Source organism: Pinus tabuliformis, chromosome 8 (genome assembly GCF_031772625.1).
Source record: "Pinus tabuliformis cultivar Carrire ecotype Pingquan chromosome 8, CPIR1, whole genome shotgun sequence".
Classification (NCBI taxonomy): Eukaryota; Viridiplantae; Streptophyta; class Pinopsida; order Pinales; family Pinaceae; genus Pinus; species Pinus tabuliformis.
This window is the reverse complement of record NC_142294.1, coordinates 1,479,733,299-1,479,746,958: the sequence shown is the minus strand read 5'-3', so window position 1 is coordinate 1,479,746,958 and position 13,660 is coordinate 1,479,733,299. Positions and strand designations below refer to the sequence as shown.

The following is a 13,660-nucleotide window of genomic DNA, read 5'->3' as shown; positions in this document are numbered from 1 at the left end:
ACTCCTCTAAATTTCCATCCTCTTGTTGGTTCATCCTAAATATATCATCTTTGGAATCTTTCGATCTACAATAAGGTTGGTATTTCTTTAGGAATATTCTTCTCATGCCATCCCAATCAGTTATCGCATGTTCATCAAGCCCCATGAACCATCTTAATGCTGATGCTTTTAATGTTGTTGGGAAGAGTCTAAGCCTATGGGCATCATCTGTGTAACCATATGTTCGACATACAATGTCAAACTCAAACAAGAATGAATCTGGGTCTTCTGAAGCTATGCCATAAAAGTTTGGTAGCACAGATGGAGGTATGTTTTTCATTTTTATTTCGTCATCCTCTTCTGGTTCTTGGATAGGAAATTTAAAGGTTGACTCTTCCTCTTGACCTTGATTTGGTGGTCCTCTTTCTGATCCATGTCCTTCTTCAGCCATTTTGATAGGTTCCTCTGTTAATTTAATTTCTTGTTCAGTGTCACTTGTTTCAAAGAGAAGTTCAAGGAAATATTGTTGAGTTACTGTGCTACTTTCTCCTTTTATAGAGAATTCAGGGAAATGTTTCTTCTGTGATTTGTGTGCTAATAGAATTTGCCTCTCGATGAGTGTGAGTCTTTGCCCTGATTTCTATTTATCCTCTAATATTTGTATGGTGACTTCCTCAGTTGATGTTGTGTGTTCAACTTTTCCTAAAGGGTCTGCTCCTGATGGTAGGTTAGTTTTTGGATGGGGGGTTTTTATGAATCTACCTTTATTATCTCTAGATCTAGGCATAAGCAAACATGACTTCTAAAATGATGAATTAAAATTAAATCTATGTTTTTTCTTGTTTTTGTTTATTTAAATTTTTTATTTTATTTTCTCTTTTCTTTTCTTTTTTTCGAAATCCTCTAACTACGCCTCCCTGGCAACGGCGCCAAAATGTAGTGGCCAATCTAGGGTGCTAGATTAGACTAGATTTATTATCAACCAGGGTAAGTAAACTTCGAGGCATGTGTCTAAAGTCTATAGACATAAAGGATTCCTAACTAAGTGTTTATTGTGATAGGCTACAGTACTCCTTTACAGAAGGTTAAGATATGTTTCCTCTCACCTTAACACTCAGATCACCTAACTTATCTAACTGTCCTAAGGATACAGCGTATTGCTAGACTGAGATTTTAATCCTCTTACAAGGATGCTATGCACAAAAGCTCTGTCTAGTTAACACTTAAGCATTCATGAAAAATCAAAAGCACACTAAAGTTTAAATGCATGAAAATAGAGTCTATGGAGATGCTTTAAAATATAACGATAGATCAAATCTCTTACAAGATATGGTTCAATGATCTAACGATAAAATTTTCAAGCTATCACCATAAATACCATTTGTGAGAATTTCTAATCAAATCGACAAAGTCATAAACATGGAAATAACACTAAACACTATGCGTTCTATTCAAATTCAAAAAACTGCTAAGGAAATGAAATTAACAGTATACCAATCCACACAGGGTCCGTCCACGTTTCAATGGTACACTGAAGTAAACTCAAGCAACGAGAGTATTAACGCATAAACACTGCTGGAGTAAAACCGTGACTATATTTAAGTGTTGAAGATTGCAATCACATACAAGAGTTCTGTTCTCAAATGATGCACAGAGATAATAATCGTAACTGTTCTTGAAAACAAAATAATACGCAGTCTTTATCTGCCTGTCCCTATCTGAATCGAATGTACATTCATTAAGCATATGTTTCTGCTTTTACAATGGAATGATTTTTGGTCATTTCTAATCTAAACCGATTTCCAAAAAAACAAAACGAAACCGGTTTGGGAAACCATGGCTTTTACTACCTTTGTAATCAAAAGGCTGGGGTTTGACCAGCGTTGACCGCATAACCAGGAGCTTTTGATTTGTTGTAGAATCGATTTTTCACCATGCATGTACATTCCAGGTTTCGTTCCTATCCATTTCTTTGGCTTGCCTGTCATGCCACGTGTCAGATGATAAACCATTTACAGGATGTTATGACTTCTTATAATCTTTTTATTGAAAATTCCTAATTTCTAACATAAAAATTCATAGATTAACTTTAATGCAAACTAACAACTATAATGCTATTAATTAATCAATTTCGAGGGATATAAGGGGTCTATGGAGGAAAAAGGTAGACAAATGATGGTGTTTCTAGAAGAAAAAGATGGTAATGGAATGGTACCAACAATGTGCAAATGATATAATAACCCAGAAGCTAAGTTACCAGGATTCGGATACGGATACGGATCTGGATTCGCTAGTTTTTTGAAAAACCAGGATCCGGATACAGCAAGGATACGACAAGTACAAAAATATAATAATATTAAAATATATAATAAAATTAATAATAGACATGAAATATATACTTCTTAATATATTTTTGACTTGACATATCAAAATGTTAAAATGCATACCTCAATTACTTCTCTATAACTTTTTTTTGGTCTTAATCATTTAAAAAAATTATATTATGCACTAGTATAGAGTGAGACCTACAAATTGTTTGATAACTTTAAGAACCTTTTACTCATAGAAGTCCAAGCAATTTCAAAGATATAATGGCTATCATAATTTTATAAAATATATAAAGTTGAAATTATAAATTTGAAAAATGTGATTGAGGTATTCTCTACAATTCTAAAAGTTTTGTAGCAAAATTCCTTTGCTCACGTACTCAAAGTTAGCATCGATGGGAATATAATCTATATGCATTATATTTGCATGTGAAAACAAATACTATAAGTAAAAATCAAATTTCTCATAGTTACACTCAATTTTTGTAAATAAAATTATATATTGATACATTTTTATATATATTAAAGCTAAATCATTTTCATTCATTTTGTGCTTTTACCATATATTCAAGTTCATCTTTAATTATCTCTTCAAATTAACAAATTGTTGTTTTTTAAGTTTGCATTCATAAAACACCATCATTAGTTTACACCCACACACCTATATTTTAAGATTATTAAGACAAAACTAAATTTAAAATTATATATATATATATATATATATATATAGATATATAGATATATAAATTTGTATAAATTTTATATATCATTTTAAATTTTAAATTAATTAATAAAAATTAGAAAAAAAAATTATTTTAAAATAAAAAATATATGTTCAAATCCCAATCTATAAGTCAAAAAAGCAATATAATTTAAAAAATACATACCTATATTTTAAGTTTATTAAGACAACACTAAATTGAAAATTATATAATTAGATATATATATATATAATTAGATATATATATATATATATATATATATATATATATATATATATATTTGAAATTTGTATAAATTTTATATATCATTTTAAATTTTAAATTAATTAATAAAAATTAGAAAAAAAAAAATATATGTTAAAATTCCAATCTATAAGTCAAAACTAAATCTAGGTCTATTTTGATTACATTTTGTTCGAAAATCACTGCCAACGTCGCGACTTCCCCCTGGCTTCCCTCCATTCGAATCTTGACGCCACTAGCCGTCTTTCGAGTTTTAAGTCAAGAGCCATTTCATGTTGGACTGACTTGTCTCCGAAACTTAGCTTTTCTGCATCGTTTCCATCAACCGATCGATGAAAGTTTGTAATTTCGGACGGATTTTGCAGCGTGGTGAAAGCTCGGTCAGTTTTTTTGTCTATTGTTCGTTCGCTCTCCGCAGTGTCAAGGAAGAAAATAAAAAACTCTGCGGAACTATCTACTCTACGTCTATATGAGACCCATGAGACCCAAATGTGATTCCCGCAGACACCACGAATGTCTACAAAGTAAAAACAGCATGGCAAAAAACTTAGAAATCCGGAAAAGTGACACGGGATCCGTTTCCAGATTTCAACATCCGTTTCTAACGAACATTAATACGCCACGTGCCGGTTCTTGGACGTATTTAGGTGGATCTGGATCTGAATCCGGATCAGATCCGTGGATCCTGTACCCCAGAGTGCCGGATCCAGTAACTTAGCCAGGAAGTGATAAAATAACAGTGGAACAACATATAATAATGTAAACTGGAAATATAAGCAAATACACAAGAAATGCAGCGAGAAATGCTAAGCCATTTTATTATACTGAGCAATAAATGAGTACAAAAGGTGATTAGACATATGGCACCTCGACTTAAACAAGGCAAGTGAAAAAATACTCTCCGAATGACAAGAATGGCCTCTCTGCGTGGATGTTGCTGCTCCGCTACTGCTGCTGCTAGAAAACAAATGATGATTTGGGGTTGCTCCCCTTCTCGAAAAAAGTTGAAACTATGGATTCGGGCTCTACTCAAGAAACCCAAAAAAACCCAGAAAGCTTTCCTGGAATGGCCTCACACTGATCTGCGTCCCAGCTGCTGGAAAACTGCCGTGCTACTGTTGCTGCTGGAAATCGAATGAGGATTTGGGGCTGTTCCCCTCCTCAAAAAAGGCTGAAACTCTGGAATCAGACTCTACTCAAAAAACCCTGAAAACCTAGAAAGCTTTTCTAAAATGGCATACCCTCGAAAATCACCCCCTTAGGGTTCTGCGCAGTTCTTCAAAGACGCTGATGAAACTGCTATTGAAATGCTGATGAAACTGCTGCTGAAATGCTGATGAATCTACTGCTGGAATGCCAATGGAAATACCTTGCCCGAGCAGGCACTCGAAGTCCCCCGGGGCTAAGGGTGAGATCTCTGAACGGAGACACTCAATGCACTAAACAGTGTTGCAGACTAGCTAAACAGCCAGCGTGCTCTAAGTCGAAATGACTATCACAAATGCTCATAACTAGAATGATCCCAAATGAGGGGGTTCCTCTCTATTTTATAGCCTCTGCCTCTCACAATCCCTAGGCTCACTTTCTCCTACATGATCCCCTTCTTGCCATGTGTTCCTTCCCTCCTGCGCAATCCCTCCATGTGTCTACGTGGGCCCCATTTCTGTGTCCCCCTTTCGCCCCCTTGGTTCCCCCTTAAGTCACAACGTTGTGCTACCTAAGAAGTGACTTTTTATTCTAAAGTGAGTTATGTTCTCCCTTCCTCACTTTTTATTTACAAATAACTATAGAAGGCAAAAATCGAACAAAATTGAATATTCCAATTAGCCATAGCTAATTAGGAATATTACAGTCTCCCTCGGCAAAATGTTACTTGTCCTCAAGCAACTGAAGTGATGGATGCTGTAAGATCTCCTCACTCTCCCAAGTGGCATCCTCATCTGGCAAATTCTTCCACCTCACCAAGAATTCCCGGACCGTCCTGCTCTACAACCGTCTCTCCCTAGAGTTAATGATAGCCTCCGGTTGTAATACCAAATGCCCCTCATCATCCATGGGTGGTAGCTCATCCGTCACGGTCACCTGCTGCCCCAATGCCTTCTTCAGGCATGATACATGAAAAATGTTATGAATCTTGCTGCCTTGGGGCAACTCCAACTCATATGTAACCTGTCCAATCCTGCGTATTACCCTGTATGGCCCATAAAAGCGGGGCTTGAGCTTCTCAGCCCCCTTCTGCTTCAACGATGACTATCGGTATGGTTGTAATCGTAGGTAGACCATGTCCCCTACCTCGAACTGCCTCTCCACCCGACCCCTGTCGGCATACAGCTTCTGCTGGTTCTGCGCTGTAGCCATGTTATCCTTGAGAGCTCGGAGGACATCCTGACTCTCTTGGATCCATATCTTGGCTCTGGGAGCCTTTCTATCACCAAACATCACGTCAGCAAAAGATAAAGGATGATACCCATATAAAGCATAGAATGGTGACATACCAATGGACATGTGATGTGAAGTATTGTAGCAGTACTCCCCTAGATGCAGCCACTTCAGCCATGTTCGTTGCTGCCCACTGACATAGTTACGCAAGTAGCCCTCCAGCCACTTGTTAACTATCTCCATTTGTCCGTCCGTCTATGGGTGATAGCTGGTACTCGGTGTCAACTCCATCCCCACCAATCAGAAAAGCTCCTGCCAAAACCCGCCCATGAAACGGTTGTCCCTGTCACTGACGATGGTCTTAGGAAGACCATGTAGCCTGAAGATCTCCCTGAAGAACAGCTTGACCACATGTGCTGCTGTATAGTGTGCATATATGGCAAAGAAATGTGTGTACTTCGTTAGTCGATCAACGACGACAAAGATAAAATCCTTGCCCTGTACCATGGGCAACCCTGTGATGAAATCCATCGAAATACTCTCCCATTTCCCCTCCGGAATGGGAAGAGGCTGCAATAATCCTGCGGGATGGCTCATCTCTCCCTTGTTCTGCTGGCAAACATCGCACTCCCTGATATGCCGGAGTACGTCCTCCTTGAGGCCCTTCCATGAGAACCTCTCCCTAATGGCCCTGTAGGTTTTGGTAAAACCCTGATGTCCTGCCAATGGGGAATCATGTGATGCCTGGAGTATCTTCTTCTTGAGCTGAGACCCCTCTTTGGAATGTTGTAGCTGCATTACATAATCCAAAAGGGAGCACTCGATAAGCAAAAGTTCCCCATGGACAGATAAATTTGGTCTTATCCTGATCTTCAGGCGCTACCTGAATTTGATTATAACCACTAAAACCATCCAAAAATGAAAAGTACTTTTTGCCTGCTAATGTATCTAATACTTGATCGATAAAGGGCAAAGGTAAGTGATCCTTCAAAGTTTCCTTGTTCAATTCCCTATAATCAATGCATACCCTCCATTTACCATTCTTTTTGGGTACTATAACCAAAGGAGAAACCCATCGGCTATCTGAAATTGGATAAATGAAGTTTACATTGAGTAGTTTTTGGAGCTCTTCTTTCACTATCTCCCTAAGATTTGGATTCATCGTTCTCTGAGGTTGTCTGATTGGTCTACTGTTTTCCTCGATATAGATATGATGGATGCAAGTCTTAGGGTCAATACCTTTCATATCAGTATACTCCCATGCAAATGCAGTAGAATGTTTTTGCAAGATTTTGGTTAGCTCTTCCTGTTGTGATTTTTTCAATTTTTTGTTGATATTCACTGTTTTACCTAGAAAATCTCAATGGTAGAACTACCGAACTCTTCCATAGAGTAAAGAGACATTTGTCTTGATGATAAGTACTCAATATCAGAATCTAACTGAAATTGTGTGTGGTCATATTCTGAAGGTGTTTCAAAATTTTCTAATGTGTTCAGAATTTGACTATCTTCACTAATTTCAGAAATGGTAAAGACAGGTTGTATACTGTCCTCATCATCGACCCATTCATTGTCTCCTACTTCTGTAACTGCTTTTGCTAGAGGATACAGATTGAATTTCTTTGTCGAACTACCATCAGAAATGTACATATCTCCAGATCTACAACTAATGAAAGCATCAACTGTGGCTAGCCAAGGTCTTCCTAAGATGAGTGGGTGCCCTCCTAAATTACTCTTTGGAGTCAAAATCATGAAATCAACTGGATATTCCCGAGAATCTAAGGAGACTGAAATATCTTCTAATACACCATCTGGTTTGATTATTGATCTATCTGCAAGTTGCAGTAAGGTGGGTGTAAAGAGAAGATTAGGAAGTTTAAGCTGTTCCATAGTCTGTCTACTCATAATTTTGATAGCAGCCCCTAAGTCAATCAAAGTATTTGGACTTTCTATCCCATTTATATGTGTCTTGACAATTGGACTACCTGAATCTACATATTTCTGCATGGTAATTTTTCCCATCATGATATCTGCAATTTTTCCTACCAAGTGGATCCTTCTTGTATCTCTTGGTTTCCTTCCTGGTCTTTTGAGACTCAACTCCTTTATTGTTTTTGCTAGAATAGAAATTTCTCTAATGGCTTGTAGCAAGGGAATCTTGATACAGACATTCTTTAACTCATCTAGAAAATCATAGTTAGGCAATAAGATTTGTTTTTCCACCCCTTTGTCAATTTGTAATCTTTCAGGGAAAGGAGGTGTGGATGAAGATGCAGGTTGCTCAACTATAGGAGTTGTGGGGGTTGACTCTTTTTCTTTTTCTTTTTGAATGTTTGGGTTTTGAAGAGATGCTTCCTCAGAACCTTTATTGGCTTTAAGAGAATCCTCCTCAGAGGTATCTTGCTTTTGAACATCTATAGAAGGTTTTTCTAAAACTCTACCAGACCTAAGTTGTACATTGTTGAGAGGAACAATCATATAGGTAGGAAATTTTTGTCCTTCTACCATGTAAGCATTCTGAGGATTTTTGTTATTGGGATTTGGCAATGGCTGGGCTGGTAGTTGATTTGTCTTTTGTTGAAATGGAAGCAAGAGTTGAGAATTTGGATTTTGTTGAGAAGGTTGTTGTTGCGGAAATGGTAATGAAAGTTGTGGGTTTTGATTTGGAATTTGTGGATTTTGTTGATTTTGAAAAGATGGAGGATATTGATAAAATTGAGCAAATATCCCATAAGGATTTTGCATCCCTTGTGCCCATGATTGATATGGATTTTGAGATTGGGGCCAAGGTTGTTGCCAAGAATTCCAATTTGGTGGGAGCTGAAAGTTCATAGGATTGTTAAATCCTTGATTTTGTGGCCCCTGCCACGGTCTTCTTGAAACAAAACAAAGAGACTCTACTAAATTTGGATCTTCCTGAAAGACAGCTTTGAGCCCAGGAATTGAAGGACAATCCTTGGTCTCATGGCTTTCTGAGCAAATCACACATGTCTCTACAACTTTTGCATCCAAGGGACATTCCCTTAAAGCATGTTTCTTTCTACATTTTGGACAAAAGATGGCTAAGGCTTCAACTTCTGCTTTTTGTTTGTTTTGTATTTTAAGGGTGTCTAGTTGTTCACAAAGGCTCCCTAGAATATCAGTTTTGAACTCATCAAGCATATTGCCAATCTCTGCCCTACTTACTGATCTAGTTGCAGATTTGTTTGCTCTAATAAAAGAAGGATCTCTAGGCCCTTTTCTAGTTTTAGATTTTCCCCTTGAGAGATGGACACATAGTTCTGCTATGTCATGGAGTGGAAGTTGAGAAATATCTCCCTTCCCCATCATGTTTAAAATATCTATCCATTCATCTCTAATGGCTTTAATAAAGGGCTTTCAAGGTTTCCTCATCTAAATTACTCATTTTTGCTCTCTTTAAGTTGTATTGAAATCTTTCAAGTAAATCCTCCAAGTTTTCATCTTCTTTTTACATCATCTTGAATACCTCATCCTTATGATTGGTGGGCATACAATAATTCAAGTATCTATCCAAAAATGTTTGTTTCATATCATTCCAAGTCCTAATAGATTGGGTGACTAATCCCATAAACCATTTCAAAGCAGCTCCCTTCAATGTTGAAGGAAACAGTTTGAGTTTTGAGAGTCTTCCATATAGTCATAGGTTCGGCACAAGACTTCAAACTCAAATAGAAATGTTTTAGGATCCTCACTTCGCAACCCATAAAATTTTGGGAGGACAGATGGTGAAATGTTTTTCATTGTTGTATGAGTTTCCTCATCGGCTATAGGGAATCCAAATGAGTTATCTCCATCCCTATTTCCCCCATTGTTACCTCTACCTCCTCCATTGTTTCCTCCTCCTCTACCTCTACCTCTACCCCCTCCTCCAAATCCATTCACTACTTCCTCTGTCATGATAGTTTCCTCAGAGTTCTCAGAGTCCTCTAGTTCTTCTATTAATGGCGAACGAGGAAGAATTTCTCCCTCCTCTTCTTCAGGTGATTCTACTTCTTTGATTACAATATGTTCTCCTGTAGAAGTGAAGAAAGGTTCTTCTCCTAGGTCAGATTTGATGGATAGTGTGGGAGAGTCTCCTAATTTAGCTGTTGCCCCTTGAATTCCAGGAATCCTAAGGCTGGGAGTGTGAGTCGGAGATGATGGAGGTGTATCTTGTCTATGCCTTGAAGTAGTTGGAGTTGTGAAAATCAAACTTTTGGCCCTAGCTATAAACCTTCCCCTAGAATCTCTTGCTCTATGCATGTCATTTTTTTATTTTTATTTTTTCAAGTCGGGCTAATAATTCTCTTTCTGATCTTCCAGGTCACACTAGGTGCAAGAAGAGAGCATAATCAAGAAATTATTGAACTAACAACTCTCTTTTCTGATCCTCCAGATCACACTAGGTGCAAGAGGAGAGCATACTTCAAGAAGTTATCAATTTTTCCCTTTTTTTAAGAGATTGGCTACCTAGTTACACTTCCCCGGCAACGGCGCCAAAATGTTTGGTCAATTTAGTGTGTCCTAAATTGCTACATTAATTATCAATCCAGGAGTCGTAGACTGATGAAGTGTGGCGCACTATATGTGCAAGACAACCTCTTTCTTACCTTTTTGTCGTTTTCAATTTTTATTTTGTTTTGGGGGTTTTTATCTTCGTTTATCTTCTAATATGAATGGAAATCCTATTCCTGAGTTTTAAGAATACTCTAGAAGGCAAGTATGGATATAGATTTTAAGGCAATTATGTCCTCTATAATGATTTCCAGAACTTAACACTTCAGAGGGTCTTAGAACATACTAGTGATGAAATTAATACTTGAACAAAAATGTGTTGCTATTCAAATTAAGCAAATAATGAACTACTGATCATGAAACTATTATCTCTGTTGTTGTCTAAATACAGAAAAATGAATTAAGCTACTGCACTCAAATAAATAAAAAATTGCAATCTAGTAAAAGTAAAATCAATTCACATCATTCATAGTCCAATTCCTCGCCAGGTAGTCTAAGCTATGGCTTTCGGAGATAATCGTCAATGATATGAGCAAGTTGATGTCTAATTGCAGAAAAGTAAAACTAAAATCAAATTACACCATTCATAATCCGATTCCTCGCCAGTTAGTCTAAGCTATGGCTTTCAGAGATAATCATCAATGATATGAGCAAGTTGATGTCTAATTGTAGAAAAGTAAAACTAAAATCAAATTACACCATTCATAATCCGATTCCTCGCCAGTTAGTCTAAGCTATGGCTTTCGGAGATAATCGTCAATGATATGAGCAAGTTTATGTCTAATTGCAGAAAAGTAAAACTAAAATCAAATTACACCATTCATAATCTGATTCCTTGCTAGTTAGTCTAGGCTATGGCTTTCAGAGATAATCATCAATGATATGAACAATTTAATATCTAAGCTAACTAACAAAGCAAGTGAATAAGACTGAAATCAACAAAACAGAACTGGAATTAAAAAACTAAGAAAAGCAAAGTCAGCAGAGAGGCTAATCCCATGTCACTAGTTATTGTGAAAATTATATGCAAATGCCCGAGCCTACTCTATCCTGAAACATACACACACTGATCAGCGTTAACAGCAATATACAAAGCTTGTAAAATCATAAATAGGAATGAAATGTTAGTGCCATAACAGATGAAATATACACAGGTGGATAACTATGAAACATGTGCAATGGAAATAAGGAAACAGTACGTAAAAACTATACAACAACAAGGAAAACGAAACCTCAGCGTACAGGGGCCCTCTGCACAGCCTCGGTCAACAGGCTATCAATCCAAAATTATGTTCACGCAATCATATAGAAACAGAGTCTTCTTTATATATCAAAATAGAGTCGTTACCACAGTGGGACTAATGTCACGGCACAGTAACTTTAACAACAAAATTACATTACCAAAAACTAACTTCTATGCGTATAGAAACGCATTATTTATAACAAAAACTTCATAATTGTTTTCCTGTGAAACTACGTCAACAGGAGACACGTAAAAGACAACGTCCATGGATTTAGCATAATGGTTGCCGAGACTATTAAATCTATCAACTGTGGTTGTTGGATTCGCATCGTGGGGCAGTCTACAACTGTTGACATGACCCCAAGGATCTAGGAATGGCCACGAATCCTTCACGTGCTTGAAGACGGAGTCCTGTTGATGTAGGATTCCTCTATTTGACCAACGCTTGACCACCGTTGACCACAGCTTTCCTTGATGAATCCGGCTGAACTAATAGGACCTGATCCATGTCTAGGTCATTTCTAACTTGCCCATGTGGCTTGTTTTGCTTGATGACACCTGCAACCTAGAGTTTAACAAAAACAGTTGCGGAAAGTTGAATCAGTTGTAGAAAGTGACTGGATTCTGCAGCTAATGAGCAAAATCTAGTTCAAACAGAAAACACAAAAACATAGTTAGAAAACCACTTAAATGCTCTTTTAGAATCAATATGCAATGATTTCTGATAGCTTATGGAGTACTGGTGAGGGGAAAATGTGTAGGAGAGGTGTAATTTCAAAGCTCAACAGGAAGTATGAGAAAAGTTGCTAAGGGAAAGGCAGTTTTTGAGCTCAACATACCCCCACTGCAAGACTATTGCATGTCCCCATGCAATCAAAATTGTGAACTCTCTCCTCCTACTGCATTTGTTCTGAGACTTCTGCCAAAACATCCAACCTCTTCTTGCTTTTCTTTGCACCAACTGCCATCCTAAGCTTCCTCATGAGAAATCTGTACTTAAGGTTAATAAGTGCTCTGTTTAGCTTCTTATTCTTCCTTTTTAGTTTTCTGTTCTTCTTGTGCCATAAACCCAAGTGAAGCATAGTGTTATCATGGATAATCTTATCCAACTTGTTCTGTTCTTTTAAGGCTTCATTTTCTCTTTGGATGTGCCTATTTAGAACTTCTAGCTCATAGATTCCCTGCTCAAGGGAGCTAGTTAAAGTTTCTTGTGAGGTGACAGGCTGCTCAGGATCAGCTGAAGTCCCTGGATCTACTGATGTACTCTTTTTCTCCAATGACTCTATGTAGTCATAAATCTACTGTTGGATTGGATCAATGCCTGGAGAGGCTCTTCTTGGGCTTCTTTCAAAGTTTTGTGGAGGAGAGTTCTGTGGGCTTTGCTCATATGGAATATTGTCATGGGACTGAGTTGGAGTTTCTTCCTCCAAATCTATGAACTGGGTCTCTTTTGATTTTGCTTTTTTCACTTTGCCCCTGAGTCTAGAACTTCTCCTCAAACTTTGGGAGCCTATGATTTCTTCCTCTATAACCTGTTTCCTTTTTCCTTTCTCCTTATCTTTCTTGAGTTGATCCCTAATTTTGATTAGTCTCTTAGAAAGTAGTTTTTCTTCCTCCTTAGATGATGAGGTTTCAGGAATATTCTTGTGGATTTCCTCAACCTTTTCTTTCATTTTTCTCCTCTGCTTTGTCTGCTTTCTAATCTCTGTTAATGTTTCAGAGATTGGCTCTTCTTCATTGTTTTTCTGTGTTGAAGTTTCAGGGGTGTTTTGAATGGTGAGATTGGTCTTCCTTTTCCTACTTCTTTTTACAGGACTTCCCTCAAGCAATTCTGGAGCATCTTGGAAGAAGTTTCTTACCAAAAAGTCCTCCCATGTGTCCCCTACACTTCTTAAGTGAAATTCAACTAAAATTTTTACTAGTCCATGGTGATATAGAGTGGTTTCTATTGCTTCAATTTTCTTTTGAACATTAGTGGCCATTCTTCTCAAACTATTCAATAGGAAAAATGGGAGATTGAGGGTTCCATCTTCTAGAAAATTCATTAACAGTCGTATGTGATATACATACATGGAACCAAACCTCCCTTCGCATGTAATAAACTTTTGCAAAATTAATAACATGCTACTCCATTTGTTTTTAAGTGCAGAGATTGGAATCCCTTTTCTAAAAACTGAAGTGTCCATACCTGGATTTTTGAGAATGACCTTCCAGGATTCATCATGAAACTCTTTATTCTTGAACCACCTCTC

The 13,660-nt window shown here is 37.3% G+C and overlaps 1 long non-coding RNA gene across 2 annotated transcripts in view; it reads right to left on the bottom strand.

Moving 5' to 3' along the window:
* The window catches only part of LOC149241410 (uncharacterized), a 196,648-nt gene that overhangs the window by 12,964 nt on the left and 170,024 nt on the right, over positions 1–13,660 (bottom strand). Inside the window, exon 3 of one of the 2 annotated variants that reach the window (XR_016246577.1) lies at positions 1,822–1,960. The exons of the other annotated variant lie outside the window; for it this stretch is intronic. This is a non-coding gene — a long non-coding RNA (uncharacterized LOC149241410). Of the gene's footprint in view, positions 1–1,821; positions 1,961–13,660 lie in introns of those variants that run through there. 2 annotated transcript variants of the gene reach the window in all.